At 36.8% G+C, this 17,550-nt stretch overlaps 1 protein-coding gene and 1 pseudogene across 5 annotated transcripts in view; one reads left to right on the top strand and one right to left on the bottom strand.

Moving 5' to 3' along the window:
• Nucleotides 1–17,550, top strand: part of BBS9 (Bardet-Biedl syndrome 9) — a 417,930-nt gene that overhangs the window by 52,447 nt on the left and 347,933 nt on the right. The gene's annotated exons all lie outside the window — the stretch shown is intronic.
• Nucleotides 2,757–8,679, bottom strand: LOC123789500 (V-type proton ATPase subunit G 1 pseudogene; annotated as a pseudogene).

Below are 17,550 nucleotides of genomic sequence, written 5' to 3'. Positions count from 1 at the left end.
TTTTTCTAATTTCCATATATACTTTTGTATCAGTCAGTATCCCAGCAGGAAATAGAGCTTCTCTCAGATTATTTAAATGAAAAGATTTTAGTGAAGGGATCATTGACAGGTGTAGGCAGAGTTAAGGGGGCAAATAATGAAGCATCCAAGTATTATCAGGAATGGATCAGCTTTTACCCCTTCTAGGGTTAAAGGGACAGGAGTAAGTAATGGTATTATTTTGAGGGTTTATTAAGAGCAGGAGCCATGGAGAAGGGCCCTTCCTCTTACTCTTCATTCAGGCAGGGGAGACACAAAGTCTCATCAGTCACCTTTTGTTGCAGGGTGATATTTTTGTTATTATCCCATCTGAAACCAGAATTACAATGTAGTCATCACTAGTGCTTATCATATAACCTAGTGGGAAAGGGGGTAGGATGGTAGAGAAACTATTAATGTAGAATAGGCTTAGCTGTAACATTCTCCACTTTCATAGCTGGTCAACAGACTGAAGTTGATAACCATAACTTCCTTTCTCCACTACCTATTTTATATTCTTCTTATATTTTTTCAGCACATTGGCTCATCAGGCTTCTTTGCCTTCATACCCCAAAGATCCTGAGTCCTTAAGTGTCCTATATTTATTGGGTTAACATAGTTTTTCATTAAGTTTATTATTGGACATAGGAATAATACTAAGAGGTTGGCCAATGAATCCCTTGGAATTTAGACGTAGTTTATCTGTTCCTGTTGTACAACAGCCACCCAATGTCCTCTTAGTAATAGGGAGAAATCACTCTGTCGGCACATTAACCATTTAAAAAAAATTTTTTTTTTTTTTTTGCCTGTGGTGGAGTACCAACTGGGGCAGTCTCAGCTTCAAATTTAAGAGAACTGTGACTGTGTTCCTTGCTGGAAGCTTTCTTTTCCTGGGAGCTAGGATCTCTAATGTCTTCACAGAGTATGTCCATTATGAGAAATCCTTCCACACAGATCCTTTCTGGACCTCCTTTTTACCAATAGTTCAGTCTTTTTATTTCCACTTCCTTGATCCCAACCCATTAGCCATTACCCATGTATCAGTGTAAGTCTGAATCTTAGGCTATCTCACATTCCCAGTAAAGTGACAATGAGATGTATCGCTCAAAGTTAAACTCATTGGGAAGGTTTTCCTCTGTTATTGTTTTTCAAGGAGACTTTGGAGTGGGAAATTGATGTTACAGTTTACCCCTGCTGCCAGCATATCATGTAGACGCATCTGTAAACCAAGGCTGTGGAATTTTTCTTCTGTTCATTGGTCATAGGGAACTCCACATGAGGTCATGGAAGAGGCAGTGAGGTAGCTGGAGTAGGTACTATGGGATTTGAGCCACTTACTCAGTTTATGCCTTCTTTTCTTATTTATATATTTCATTTCTCTTTAATGATAAAATGCTGTTTCATATACTCAATTTCATGACTCAGTAGATTGGGTAACCCATTTCATGATGGGCAGCTCTGGTCATCTAGTCCCTTGGTGTCCTGTAACTAGGTACTCTATTGTATCATGGCCCTGCAGAACTAGGGGCTGTTTCTCAAATGGAGAATAATTATTGACAGATAACCTGAGGGTCTGTGCAATGACTCTTCTTTTGGGGGTTTTCAGAGGCAGTGTAGAGTAGACCTATCTGGAATAGGTAATTCAAGTATTGCTGGGTCTTTTGCGCCATAGAAGATCAGCTTACGTTGTAGCCTTTATCAGCCTCAGAGCCCTCTCTTGCTCTGGGCTCTACTTAAAAGTAGCCACCCTACCTGAATGTATTGCATATTGCTTCCAAAATTCAAGGACAGTCTCCAAGTTTTATGCTTTTTTCTTTTTGGAAGGCAATGCAGGTGAAGCAACATCTTTTTTTAGAGGGCATATTCTAATGCATCCCAGATTTTCCTGGAAACTTCACAGTGTGGTGGGCTCTTGAATTTTTATGAGGTACTTGCCACTTCCTTCTTACCAGATTTACTTATAATGTCATCGATATTAGACTAGCACTAAAAGAAGATATCGTTTTTTAAAAATTTTGCACGACAAAGAATTTTTACTTGTAAATGTTTATCAGTACACCAAAAAATAATGTGTAACTAGTTTTTGAATTCCATCATTTGGTAATTTTGATTAAGATAAACTAAAAGCAGCCCAAACAATTATACTAGTATTCTTTGTACTAACCTTATCCAGAAAGGACTGTTTTAAGGCTGGCTGCTGCTTCACATAGGTTACAGATTATCATTACTTGTTCATAATGAAGTACCTGACCTTCAGGAAAGCAGGGGGAAAAAATAATCCCTTTCTTAATTTTTTTAAACTTATCTAAGAAAGAAAATGCCAGTATTGATATATATGTTGCTTGAGCTAAAAAGCATGGGAAAACACACAATGTATACCCATTACATTTCTTTTTTTAAAGGTTATTATTTATTTTTTTATTAAGTAATCTTTATGCCCAATGGGGTTCGAACTCATGATCCCAAGATTAAGAGTCACATGTTCCACCTATTGAGCCAGCCAGGTGCCCCACCCATTAAATTTCTAAGCATATGAGTTAAAAAGATAAAGTGTTTGGATAAGCTGAGTTTGTACCAAGAAGCTAGATTTGCTATTCTCCCAAAAGTAAAGGGACCTACTGTATAATGTACGGCAATAATTTCATGGCTTTTTGCAAGAATGTAACTTGAGCTTTGCTGAAGCTTCATATTCCATGAAGGTATCTGAAATGCCAATCTGTGCAAGAGTTCTTTTTCCCCTAACCATTTATGCGGCAATTTTCACAGATTTCTGGTGGGATGTTGCAGACAAAGACTAAAAGGTTTTCCAGGACTTCATCCCTGTTCTGCTTTAAGTAGTTCTGGAGGATGGTCATCCCCTGGGTCTTCTCCACTTCAGTGCTGCACTGGGATCCCAAACTGCAGCTTCCTTGGCCTGGAACTCTTTCTCCCTCTGCAGGTGATATTGTTCAGTTTTAGCCTGAGCTGCTTTGGCCTGCTTTGGCCTCAGGGTTGTTTGCCTGTGGGGCTCACACACCTTCTCTGTGGCCTGCTTCTTGCTTGCAGTAGCTGCTGGATGCGCTGTAACTGACTGGCTATGCTGGTGGCCTGTAGTACCAGTAGCTGTGGGAGTCCCCTGTAGGGAACTACTTGTGATTGTCTTTATTCATTTGGATTACAAAATGTAATAGGTTAATCGATTTGCACCAGGTTTCATGAGCTGTGTTGACCTTTTCCACTAAATATATCTTATTTTTGAATAGCAGCTGTAATTGGAATCTTTCCTGTTTATGCTAATCCATAGTTGTTATCCAGAATCCATTTGACTCTTTCACAGGCCAAACAGGATCATGAATGAGGATGCATCATTTTTGGGTATTTTAAGTCTTTAATGGTGGCACTAATCTCTGCAGTTTCCTTAGGGATGAGTATTGATTTTGAAAAGTGTGCTCTTTTGGTGGGTTGGGGGAAGTTCCAAGGGATTCCAGTTAGTCTCTGCTATCATAATAACCTTTACAATACTCTTCTTTAGCAGAAGCTCAGGTAGGGATTCAGGTAGTTCATGAGTATATCTGTTCCAACTTCGTATTACATCAGTGGGAAAATAATGGCAGGATGGATCTATGCACCCACTGGATTTACTGTGAGAAAGACGCGTCAAATCTTCATTTTTAACTGAAATTCTGTAAGTCCCACTTTAACTAGTAGATCATGTGACATTTGACATTCTCAGGGATTAATGAACCCTGGAAGTCTGTGTGTTTCCTTTTAATTTGTGCACCATCACCCAGTTAAATGGCCACCATAGATGCTTTTTAGGTTCTCCACCTGTATCTTGATTTGGGAGGTCAAGGTCCCAAGCTTTTTTATTTTGTAAATGCTTAAGCAGAACAGGTTGCCGACTTAAGGAGTCTTTGTAATTACTGTTGTCACCAAACAATCAAGTGCAATAGCCATTTATCTCTCAAAGCCAAGTCTTTCACTGGCACTTTATCCCACACTGTACTACTAATAATTGGACAATTACGATTCCATTGCATGCCATGTATTTCTGTTGTTTTTTCTCCCTGCCCCCGCAGGGAAATCATCTGTGCATTCATCAGCTATGTGAGCAAACCAGCCCCCAAATTCCTGCTATACTATAACAGTTAAGATCCCAGCAGGAAACAGCATTCATGGCAGATGGTTCAAACAAAGAGACTTTAAAGAAGTGGGGTTACTTATAGAGGGGTGGGAAGAGTTAAGAAAAGAAGTTGTCCTATAGTTAGCAGAATAAATGTAAACTATCTAAGTAATTGTATTTTGGGGTATATTTGTTATGGCAGCTTCACCTTTTCTGTAACTAATACAAGAATTTGCATTATTATGGCTGTGTAGACACTACTGACAGCTGAAGCATGATTATATTCCTTCTCCTTGTATTCTCTGAAGTTAAAAATAATTTAAAATACATTTATATACCCTTTAATCAGACTTCTCCATTGTTAATATTTTATCTCATTTGTTTTATCACCTCTTTCTGTCTTTCTCTTGTGCTCACTGTCTCTCATGCATACACATTTTTTTTTGCTTTGTTTTCTGAACCATATGAGAGTACATTACATACATCATGACCCTTTACCCCTAAACATTTTAGTGTGTATTTCTTAAGAATAGGAATATTCTTACCTAACCACAGTACAGTTATTAATCTCTATAAAATTATGTTGATATAATACTTTTATCTATTCTAATACCCAAATTCTAATTTTGTCAGTTCTAATAATGTAAAAAGTGCTTTATAGCACCCCCCCCACTATTACAAGATCTAGTCCAGTCTGTATTCATTTGCATGTATTTTTAGCCTCTTTTAAGCTGGGAAATTTCCACAGCCTTTCCTTTCCTTGTCTTTTATGATATTGACATTTTTTGAAGAGTCTCTCTCACGACTTAAATAAAACATTTCTCATTTTGTTTATCAGTTGCTTCCTTGTGACATTAAGATTATACATTCTTGGCCAGACTAGTATACTACTGCTAAGAATAGGTAATATTGCATTTTCCTTACAGTATCATGTAGAGTCACCATCATTGATGATTAATTTTGATCTGCTGGTCAAGGTGTTGCCTGATTTCTCCACTGTATAATTACTGCTCTCCCCCATTGTTACTAGTAAGCAGTGTACATATCCTGCTTTTCATCAAAATTTCCCCTTAACTTTATCATTCATTGATGATTTTTGCCTGAAAAAAATCTTTACAGTAATGGTTGCAAGATGATTTTTCTTTCTTTTTTTTTAATAAATTTTTTTAAAAGATTTTATTTATTTATTTGACAGAGAGATAGGGAGCCTGAGAGGACAAGCAGAGGGAATGGCAGAGGGAGAGGAAGAAACAGGCTCCCCAGTGAGCAGGGAACCTGATGTGGGGCTTGGGGCTTGATCCCAGGGCCCTGAGATCACGATCCCAGGTGAAGGCAGACACTTAACTATTTGAGCCATCCAGGTGCCCGTCCAAGATGATTTTTCTAACTCAACACTTCCTTTATATTTGCCATTTGGCCGTCAGTGTTCTATAAGCAGTAGATTTCCCTTCTCCCTCATTTATTCATTTATGTATTTATTATTAGTGTGGACTCATGTATTTCTATGTTTCCCAATAGTTTATAAGTCAATATTGAACTTAATAATTTTGGTGCTTAAATTGTCCGAGATTTGGCCAATGGAAGCCTCTTCAAGCTAGCTCCTGTGTCCCTGTGATATACTCTTTTTTTTTTTTTTTTGAGGACTTTTAAAACTGTATAGCACAGCAGGATGTTCCAGGATCATCTTATACCTACCTATTCTACTCTAGCCACGGAATAAGCTATTTCTGTGAGGAGCCCTGGTTCCTTTTAGTGGGAAATGGTATTAGAGACTGAGATCTGAGTGGTAGGTGTGCTCATCTTACATGGTATCTTTACTTCTAGGCCCTGTTAGAGGACAAAGCTACAGATATGTATGTGTACATATACATACATGCATAAGCACATACATAAAAACATGCACAGAAATATGGATATACGCACATGAACGTGCATCAACTTAGACATATACATTATTTAGATATCATGAGTTCACACCAATATCTCCAATTTCAGTCTATCCCTACGTGGTTCTTTTTTCCTTTCCCATTCCATATTTATATCCCTTCTTCCAAAGTGGATCCCTGTCTCCCAACAACCCTCACATATGTATTCATTCACTCATTCCTATAACACATGTAAAGTAGTTTCAGAATGTCTTCTGACCATATCACTACAATAAACAAACCTCTGTTCTTCTCTTTCTAGCTAACTCCCAAAATCAAGTGCTTCTCTAAGACTGCCCCTTGGAATCCTATGTACTTTCAAGTTCCTTTCCTGTAGCCAGAGCCATGAACTCCCAGGGCCCAACCCATGTTGAGTATTTTTGCATTTATTGTTTCATTTTTTTCTTTGATTTTTGTCTGTGCTTTCTCTAAGATCTCTGCTTCCCTCTATTCCTTTTTGTAGAATCTTATCAGCCTTTCCTTCTCTACTTACTATACTCTTAGGTTTCTGGTAGTAACAATGGGCTCATAGTAGAATTGTTGTTGGAATTCCCCCGTCCACATATGGTGGAGGTTGCAGTATTCTCTGTATCACAATAATGCAGAAGTTACAGGCTCAGTGTAGTTTTATGTCCCCCCGCCCCCCCCCCCCCGGGGAGTAAAAGAGGGAGGGCTTTGGAATTAGGTGACCAACATTATTCTGTGAATCTAGAAACTCTGTTTTTAAAAAGACTTTTAGACCACAGACAGATTAAAGTGAATATAAAGGGACATTATGAACAACTTTATGCCAATAATTTAATAACTTAGATGAAATAAATGATTTCAAGACCATAATTTACTAAAAACCAACACAAGACGAAATGGAAAGTTTTAATAGCCCTATATCTATTCAAATTTTTGAATTAATAATAAAAATCCATTTCGTAAAAAATATTTCTAGCTTAGTGTCACAGGTGAAATATATTAAATGTTTAAAGAAGAGAGAATATCAGTGTTATATAAACTCTTTCCAAAAATAGTTGAGGAAGGAAATGCTTCCCAGCCTATTTATGAGGCCTATATAGTCTTGATATTAAAGCTGATAAAGATATTATGATAAGGAAAAATTACAATCAGTATCCCTCATTGACACAGATGCAAAAATAATATTAGCAAATGGAATCTAGCAATATACAAAATGGGTAACCTATCATGAGCAATTGGAGATTTATTGCAAGAATGTAAGATTGCTTCCATAACTGAAAATAAATCCATATAAAAACAAGAAGAAAAATGACAAGGTTTAACATAAAGTGGGTTATAGACCTAAATTTAAAAGCTAAAACTATTAAACTTGTCAAAGAAAAAATATTTATTTTTATAAAGAAAATTTTTATTACCTTGGAGTAGGCAAAGATTGCTCAGGCATACAAAGCACTAATCATGAAAGAAAGAAAATGATAAATTATGCTTCATCAAAATTAAAATCTAGTCTTTGAAAGATATCTTCAAAAGAAAACATTTTTTAATAAAGAATTTATTAATTTGAGAGATCGAGAGCGAAGGAGCACGAGTAGGGGTGCGGATAGAGGGAGAGGGAGAAGCAGACTCCCTTCTAAGCAGGGACCCTGATGTGGGACTTGATCCCAGGACTCTGGGATCTTGACCTGAGGCGAAGGAAGGCGCTTAACTGAGCCACCCAGGCACCCTGAAAAGAAAACATTTTTATAAGGAAATGAAAAGGCAAACCTCAGACTGAAAGAAAATATTCACAATGCATATAGCTGACAAATGAGTTGTATCCAGAACGTATAATGGATTCTTACTACTCAATTAGAAGATAGCCCAATTTATAAAAATGGACAAATATTTGAAGAGACATATCACAAAAGAAGATTTACCAATGGCCCAAATAGGACATGAAAAGATGCTCAGCATCGATAGGCCCCAGGAAAATTCAAATTAAAACCACAATGAGATACCTCTACATATCCAGCAGAAAAGCTAAAATAAAAAAAAGACTGAAAATAACAAGTTCAGTTACTGGCTGATCACCTTGAACTTGTGACAGCTTGATTTTATGTTGTTGTGGGACAGATCTGTGAGAAGTCCAAGGTATTTCTTCAACTTGGTTTTGGGTTTTGTTCGGTGAGTCTAGAGCAGGGCTTACTCTGGGGCATGGTTCTTACTCTTAAGGGAACAGCCTTTCTTAGGGTGTTTACAAGGTGTTAATGAAGTCTCCCCATATCAGCTGGGCCAGGCCTTTAACATCCCCCAGCATTGCTTGACTGCTGCTATCTGTTCCGTTCCTTCCCCTGTAGCTATCATCCTCTGGTCAGTCCTGCACAGTCTCTCCATGTGCATGCTCAAGTCGGTGCTCAACCAGGGGCTCTCAGGGAACTGTCTCACAGCCTCTACTTCTCCCAGAGTAGCTGTACCAGTTTGCATTCCCACCAAAAGGGTTCCCCTTTCTCTGCATCTTCGCCAACGTCTGTCATTTCCTGAGTTGTTAATTTTATGGTAGTTTTTATTAACAATAGTCACTTGTTGTGTGACAGAAAAGAGCATATGTAAGATTATTTGCAGTTCCTAATTTTTTAACACTTAAGATGATTTTTTTTGACATTTGGTATTTCTGCTTACCTGAGCCATTATTGTATCTGTGCAGTATTTTGCGCTTAAAGAAACTTTGAAAATGAGGAAATGATTAAAATTCAAAAATTTTAGTTCTCCAAATACTACCTGCTGGTTACTTAAATTTTATGTTGACTCCACACAATGTTTATAATGCAAATATATTCCAATTATATTTGGATACAGGATAGCATTTATAATCCTCAGAATGTACATATATTCCAGCCATGCCAAGATAACACTGGTGTTCAAACAACAGTAGCTGGTCTGATGTTTAAAAGAAACACTTGCTCGCTGAAGGACATTCCTCTTGAGGCATGGACTGGAAACCATGTTGAGTATGCTAAGTGATTCCATCTGACCTGCAGAAATCACTATTGGTTACACTTTCACTTTGCACGTATGTCACTGACAGAGCCAACTGGCTGAAGTAAGCTTTTTGAAATGGACATTTCTGACTGAGTTTTTGGAAGGCTTAATTTTTAAACGTGAAACATAAAAAAACATACTGTTCACTGGTTGCACATTAAAAGCAAATGGCCAGAGGAAACAAGATGAACTATAAAAACTCATAAGATGAAAACATTAAATTTTGTGTACAATTTTATTATTTGTAGTAGGTTTAAAAATAATTACACTTAATATAATAAGCCAACCTCCCTAAAAGAGCAAAAAGATACACTATCAACCTCAGACATTACAGCAAAGGATACATTGATATACCTTAATAAAGAAAAGACTTTGACATTGTTCCTTTTATAAATGTTTAATCACAACTGTATAGGTTTTATATGTACTGAATGAAGACTTGCAAAATTGATGTGAGTCAATGTATCGGTGTACTTTTGACCTTTGAGGAAATGCAATCTGGGCTGGAAAAAACCATTCACTTGAGGCAAAATATTCTGAGTTTGAGTCTTTATTTTGCCATTGATTGACTTTGTCAGTATAAAACACATCCTCTTTTTAGGCTTGGGTTTCCCTTAAAATATGGTTCTGTATTTGCCTGATCCTGTCATTGTTAGTAATAAACTATTATTTAGAAGTGGCTGAAGCTCCTGGTAAGAAAGCCATTTTTGTAAATTCAGGGTATTATTTTTATAGCAGCAGTAACTGAACTGGTGAAGCCAGAGCTCATGAACTCCGTGTGACATTGAAAGACCGCTGAATATTAGAAGTAGTTACACAAGCCTTATTTAGTTAGGATTTACACAGGCTTCTGGGAAGCTCTCTGCTAGATACTGCTAGGGTTATAAGGTAAATACATGCCAGTGTCCCAGCCCTAAGAAAGAAAAGAAACCAGTATCAGAAAGCGGCATGAGTTACATGCTGACTTGTGCCAAGTACTTTACTGGTGATTTACTGACCGCGTAATCACCTACATCAGTTGAAGGTCTCATAATCACATTTATTGAGTGCTTACTATGTGCCAGTTATTTTGCTGAGAATTGTTTAACTGTAGTCTATTTTATAGATGAGAAAACTAAGGTTTAAAGAATTTCTTTAAGGGCATGTAGTTGACAAATGGCAGAGTGCACATTTCATAACTATAATGCTTGTTGGGGTCAACATATCTTCAAATGAGAAGCGTGGGAGTTGGTATCATGACATATTTCTATGTTGAGCAATTCAGAGTGGGTGCCACTGATACTTTTTGACTGACCCTATATTGCTGAATGTGAAAAGCATTCCTGGTTTGGGATATTGGGGCTATTCCCAGTTGATCTGCATTTAGGATTTGCTTTGATGTTTGCCAGAGTCTTTTTTTTAAGATTCTATTTATTTATTTGAGAGAGAGAGATAGAGGGAGAGAGAGAGGGAGAGCCAGCACCAGCAGGGGGGAGGGGCAGAAGGAGAGGGAGAGGCAGGCTCTCCATTAAGCACGGATCCTGACATAGGGCTCGATCCCAGGACACTGGGATCATGACCTGAGCCGAAGGCAGACACTTAACTGACTGAGCCACCCAGGCACCTCTGATGTTTGCCAGAGTCTTCTTGTGGTTAGACTGAGTCTTCACCGTTGAGGTGATTTCTGTTGTATATAAAACTATGTTGTACACAATTATGTCCGTAAACATAAAGGCTAGATTTAAGTGGTTTTGAGTACAATCATGTTTATGAAATGTGAAGATAGTTGATTCTCAGGTAGGCATACTGTGATTTTGTTAGTAAATAAATGAGATCTATGTGTTACCTTCTTTTATACATGTATTATTTGCCTATTGTAAGTTATCCAATTCGTGTATTTACCAATTTATATTTAATCTTATACCAACTAGGGCAAAAACAAATGCCAACGCATTTCTTAATTCTGAAATTAGTATGAAGTAGCAACAATAAAATGAAACATTCCAAGCCCACCTTTTAAATGTAAGTTATAAAATTTCACTTGGCTAAGTAAGGGTAAGGGGAAAGAAATCATGTTTTATGGTTTTGATTTAGACTAAGAAATTTGTTTTACAACTACAAAATTAAAGCCATATACCTTTTCTAAAGTGTAAGAGAAAAAAATCTAAAGCCTCTCTTTTAAGTTTAGCATTGCTTTTTGCACATGCATGTTCTCCTGTCCCAGTTGCATTTACCAACTGATGGCTCATCAATAGCCCCCAGAGACTTCTTGGAGGCTCAGCTCTGCTGGTGTCTCTTTCTCCATAAAGCCCTCCTGGTCTAGCTTATGGTTTGGTTATTTCTGCTTATTTATTTCTACAGAATTTGTTTATACCTTACCTTTAATTATTGCATGTATTAAGTTTTGGTGTAATGATTTGTTTCAGTATTTCTTGACCCCAGTATTTCTTTCTTGAGATAAAGGACTATATTTTATTCATATTTTTAATCTGTAGTGCATAGCCCAGTTCCAGACATGTAGCAAGTAATTTAATGTCTGGAATGAATGACTAGGTAATTATATTTTGGTTTTAAAAAATATGTATAAGATTGAAATCACCAAATACGTGAACTCCATGCAAAAAGCATTTATTTTAAAATAATTTAGTTTGGAATTAAAATATCTTCTTTTGGTTATTTTATTTTAATAATAAGAAAAAAAATGGGGAGGGGCGCCTGGGTGGCTCAGTCGTTAAGCGTCTGCCTTAGGTTCCGGTCATGATCCTGGGATCCAGCCCTACATTGGGCTCCCTGCTCAACGGGAGGCCTGCTTCTCCCTCTCCCCCTCCCCCTGCTGGTGTTTTCTCTCTCGCTGTGTTTCTCTCTGTCCAATAAATAAATAAAATCTTAAAAAAAAAAGAAAAAAATGGGGAAACTGCTCTCTACTGTGGGAGATTATGTCCTTGATTAAATAATTCTTTGCTTTTAAATGACCAACTTGTGGGGGCACCTGGGTGGCACAGTTGGTTAAGTGTCTGACTGTTAGTTTCTGCTCAGGTTGTGATCTCAGGGTCTTGGGATTGAGCCTCCTGTCGGGCTCCATGTTCAATGTGAAGTCTGCTTAAGACTCTCTCCCTCCCTCTCCCTCTGCCCCTCCTGGCTGCATGCTCTCTCTGTCTCTCAAATAAATAAATTAAAAAAAAAATTACCAACTTTGTTGCTAGGCAGAAATTGTAGAGTATTTTAATTTTGGAATACATTTATAGTGCTTCAGGCAATTCATGTAACTGAAGATAAAGCTTTTGTAATGTTCATATACTAGAGTAAATTTTTAATTGCTCATGATCTCTTTAAAAATTTCTAACAACCTTAACAAGTCTTGCCAGATTGCTCTTCTTCACTGAGGTATGTAGCAAGTGTGAATTTGAAAACGCATTTGTGTTTGAATTTTAAATAAGGAGAGTATTTTGAAAAGGCAATCATGTTTATGTTTGAGGAAAAAACAGCCATCATTTCTGTCTCTATCTCTTTTTATCTCTCTCTATATAAATATTTAATATAAATATAAATATATTATTATATATGTCACATATATAATAATGTACATGCAATATAAATATATATTAAAAGAAGTATTCTTGGTTAAAGATCAAATATAGTATAAGATTTTTAACCCTAAGAGGAAAACATTGCAATATATACACAGTGAAATGAGGGGTTCTTTGTGTATGAAAGGAAACCAATGTATAATTAGCAGTAGCAGACGCTATGGTGCATTTGAATATAACTTTAGTTTCTTATCTATGTAGCATGAACTCTATTAAAAATGGGAACATTTTCTTATTTCCTGTTGTGTGTGTGTGTTTGTGTGTTTGTCTTTGTCTAAGAAGTCAAAGACTCATGCACATGAGTATGTATAGGAATGATGGAGATTATATGGAATTGTACCTTTAAAATTGTTTTCTTTCTCTTATAACCAAGTCATCAAATTGGTTATGGTTGAGTTTCAGGAAAAATCTAGATAATAGTTTCTAGGCTAGCATAATGGATATCTTTATTATCGCATGAATTGGAGGGTCAGGGTCATTGGCCTTGATTTCTGTTGGTTTTGCAGGTTCCCCAACTAGAAATTCCAATGACATAGAAAATGAAGGAATAATGGGGTGCCTGGCTGGCTCAGTTGGAAGAACATGTGATTCTTGATCTTGGAGTTGTGAGTTTCAGCCCCACTTTGGGTGTAGAGATTACTAAAAAAATAACTTAAAAAAAAAAAAGAAAATTGAGGAATAAGTTGCTTCATCACCATTTCTACCATCATTTCCTTAATTTGGGTTTTCTCTGTTTCTCATCTACGTTACTGAAAGAGACTCCCTACTGGTCTGTATGCCTCTTACTTGGCTCTCTCCCTGTTTCTTCCCTCCTTCCAATTCTCCATTCTGATGTTTTAAGGTAATCTTTCAAAGCACAAATCTGATCATGTCTTTGCCCTGTGCTTAAAATTCCTCATGGCTCCCATCACTTACAAGAAGAATAACAGGGCTTATATGAGTGACTGGCCCTACTAAACCCTCTGGTCCGATCTTACTTCAGACTCCAACTTGAACAATACTTTCTCATACTTCTGCCTATACAATGAAATACATTGTCCCTCAGTTTTTCATTTAACCAAATCCTCATCCTTCGAAATTTAATTCAGGCTTCATTTTTTTTTGGTGGGAGAACTTTGAAATCAGTTATACCTACCTTTGCCCTCTTTCCCCAGTCTTAGATATGCCTTTTATGTAAAACTCTTTTTTTTTTTTTTAAAGATTTATTTATTTATTCGACAGAGATAGAGACAGCCAGCGAGAGAGGGAACACAAGCAGGGGGAGTGGGAGAGGAAGAAGCAGGCCCACAGCGGAGGAGCCTGATGTGGGGCTCGATCCCACAACGCAGGGATCACGCCCTGAGCCGAAGGCAGATGCTTAACCGCTGTGCCACCCAGGCGCCCCTTTTATGTAAAACTCTTAAGACCATTTATGTATGTCTATATTACTTGTCTCATCACCATCTTATAATTTATTTCTGTTTCTTTCACTAGACTCTGAGTTCCTTGAGATCAAGGACTTCCTTTCTCTCTTCATCTATGATGTCTGATATAACTTCTGTTTGTTTAGAATCCTAAAAACTCAAGGGGTTATTTAATATTTTTATATTTGAGTGTATTTTGCAGGTAGCTACTGGTCCAAAGGCTTGTGCCACTTTGTTGTGGCACATTGTGTATAATTGTCAATTTGATTTTCTAACCTCTGTAGTTAGTAAATGTTTGCCTCTGTCCATTAACATAGATTTGAAGTTAATTTTTTCCCTCTCTTGATGTTTTCTTAAGTGAGTCTTAGTGTGTGAATGTGGTGATCATGGTATTTACTTATGAATAGAGTTTTGTGATTATTTAGATTTGTATTTTTAAAATTCTAACATGAGACATTCTTATTTATAATACTACTAATAATAACTAATTATTAGGTATATTTTATGAATGACTCTGTGTTAAGTTCTTTGTATGCAGTATCTTATTTAATTGGCAAAACATCTTGCCAAGTCAGTGTGATTAGCTTCATTTTATAGATGAGGAAACTGATGTTTATAAATTAAAATTTCTTGCTTAAGTTTATATAGCTGCTAAGTGCAGAGCTGAAGTTTGAACCTGGGTGGATCTGATTCTATAGACTGAGTTCCTAACTATTTTTTTAAATATATTTTTTAATTTATTTTTTAAATTTAAATTCAATTAATTAACATGTAATATATTATTGGTTTCAGAGGGAGAGGTCAGTCATTCATCAGTCTTTTATAACACCCAGTGAATTCTTAACTATTATACGTTTCCCTGTTGCATTTATGATAGCAATTGCAAATAATAATTTGAAGCAGTGAGTTTATTTCAAGTTTTAAAAAACCTTCTTACAGCAAATATTTCAGTTAGGCTTAACTTGAGAGCTTAGAGGCAAAATAATATGTTGTAACACCAAGTTTTACTGGCTTTGTATTCTTTTAAAATATCTTTTTTTTATAATAATATTTTTTTATTATGTTAGTCACCATACAGTTTTCCCTGGTTTTTGGTGTAAAGTTCCATGATTCATTAGTTGCGTATAACACCCAGTGCACCATGCAATACATGCCCTCCTTACTACCCATCACCAGCCTATCCCATTCTCCCAATCCCCTCCCCTCTGAAGCCCTCACTTTGTTTCTCAGAGTCCATAGTCTCTCATGCTTCATTCCCCCTTCTGATTACCCCCCCTTTCTTTAACTCTTTCTTCTCCTACTGACCTTCCTACTTCCTATGTTCCATAGATGAGTGAAACCATATGATAGTTGTCTTTCTCTGCTTGACTTATTTCACTTAGCATTATCTCCTCCAGTGCCATCCATGTTGCAGCAGTCTTTTATCTGTAGTGTCATTTGCAAATATATTCTCCCATTCCGTGGGCTGCCTCTTAGTTTTTTTGACTGTTTCCTTGGCTGTGCAGAAGCTTTTTATCTTGATGAAGTCCCACAAGTTCATTTTATCTTTTGTTTCTCTTGCCTTTGGAGATGTGTCATGAAAAAGGTTGCTTTGGCCGATGTCGTAGAGGTTGCTGCCTATGCTCTCCTCTAGGATTTTGATGGATTCCTATCTCACATCGAGGTCTTTCATCTATTTGGAGTTTATCTTTGTGTATGGTGTGAGGGAGTGGTCAAGTTTCATTCTTTTGTATGTAGCTGTCCCAATTTTCCCAGCACCATTTATTGAAGAGACTGTCTTTTTTCCATTGATGTTTTTTCCTGCTTTATCACTGATTAGTTGCCCAAAGAGCCGAGGGTCCATTTCTGGGTTCTCTATTCTGTTCCATTGGTCTATGTGTCTGTTTTTGTGCCAGTACCATGCTGTCTTTGTGATCACAGCTTTGTAGAACAGCTCGAAATCCGGCATTGTGATGCTCCCAGCTTTGTTTTTCCTTTTCAACAATTCCTTGGCGATTCGGGGCCTTTTCTGGTTCCACACAAATTTAAAGGCTGTTTGTTTCAGTTCTTTGAAAAATGTCATTGGTATTTTGATTGGGATGGCATTGAAAGTGTAGATTGCTCTGGGTAGCATGGACATTTTAACTATGTTAATTCTTCCGATCCATGAGCATGGAATATTTTTCCATCTTTTTGTGTCTTCCTCAATGTCGTTCAAGAGTGATTTGTAGTTTCTAGAATATAGATCCTTTACGTCTCTGGTTAAGTTAATTCCGAGATAACGTATGGTTTTTGGTGCTATTGTAAATGGGATGGATTCCCTAATTTCTCTTTCTTCAGTCTCATTGTTCGTGTATAGAAATGCAACTGATTTCTGAGCATTGATTTTATATCCTGCCACATTACTGAATTGCTCTATAAGTTCTAGTAGTTTGGGGGTGCATTCTTTTGTGTTTTCCTCTGTCCTTCAAATTTGTACATTTGTAGTTTGATCTGGAAGCTTTATCAGATTTGGATCTGATTTTTTGGGGAGACTGCTTGACAGCTGGTGTGTGCACTTCTGTAAGGAGGCATAAGATACCTAGTTGTCTCTCTTTTTGTCTTGCCAATAGCCATTGATGACCATTTTATTAGGGATTCAAAATGGTTATATTCTGATTTTACTATTCCTTTATTATTTATTAGCCTAAAAACATCTAAAAAATAAATCTTTTATAAATAACCAACTATTTGGTTACCCGCATATACATTTCATATAGGAAAGCCAGAATAAATGCTTAGTTCTGTGTTTTCAAAATATAGAGTTGGTTCCCCAGCATCCTCCAAAGATGACAAATTAGTTGTTGATTTTGTTGTTTGCATATTATTATGAACTCATGGATTTAAATATTTGACGCATTTCTATTTATTGAAGTTATTATTTTTATTAATGCCAAAAATCATCCCATCTTTGACCAATAGAGCTTCTTCAAGTTGGTTTCTGAGCCCTTTGATATAGCTCCACTAGTCTTTGTCAGCTTTCTTGCTTCCTGTTATGAGATGTTCCAGCCTCATCTTCCAGAACTGGAGTCAGTAATTTTTTAAAGGAGCCTGTTTCTTTTTTCAAGTATCATTTGAAGATCACAGTCTGGGTACTAGTGGTGCTCATTGCATCTGGTTGGTTATTGCTTTGGGGTTGTTTTGGTGGATAGAGTTAGGAAATATATATAAATAATTTTTAAAGATAAAACATATCGCAGGTTCATATTGATACTTCTAATTCGTATTCAGAACTACATGAATTTTACTTAGCCTCAGTGATCTTATATACACATATGTGCATGTGTTCTGGACCTATTGGGAAACACTGCCCTGCTCATTGGTTCTCAGACTTTTTTTTTTTCTTTTCTTTTCTAAGATATCCAGAACTGTAGCACAGTCCCTTTAGTCGTAAAGGATTGGTGGCAATAATGGTCATTCTCAAGGGAAGAAAAGAGATGGTGGGAGAGACTATAGATTCTCAACGGTGGGTGAATGTCAGTGTAGTTTGAAAAAATGATTCTTACCCTTACCTTCTTGAGAATTCATGCCCT

Source organism: Ursus americanus, chromosome 3, assembly GCF_024610735.1.
Source record: "Ursus americanus isolate L20-20 chromosome 3, mUrsAme1.1.p, whole genome shotgun sequence".
Classification (NCBI taxonomy): Eukaryota; Metazoa; Chordata; class Mammalia; order Carnivora; family Ursidae; genus Ursus; species Ursus americanus.
This window is presented reverse-complemented; position numbering and strand designations above follow the sequence as displayed.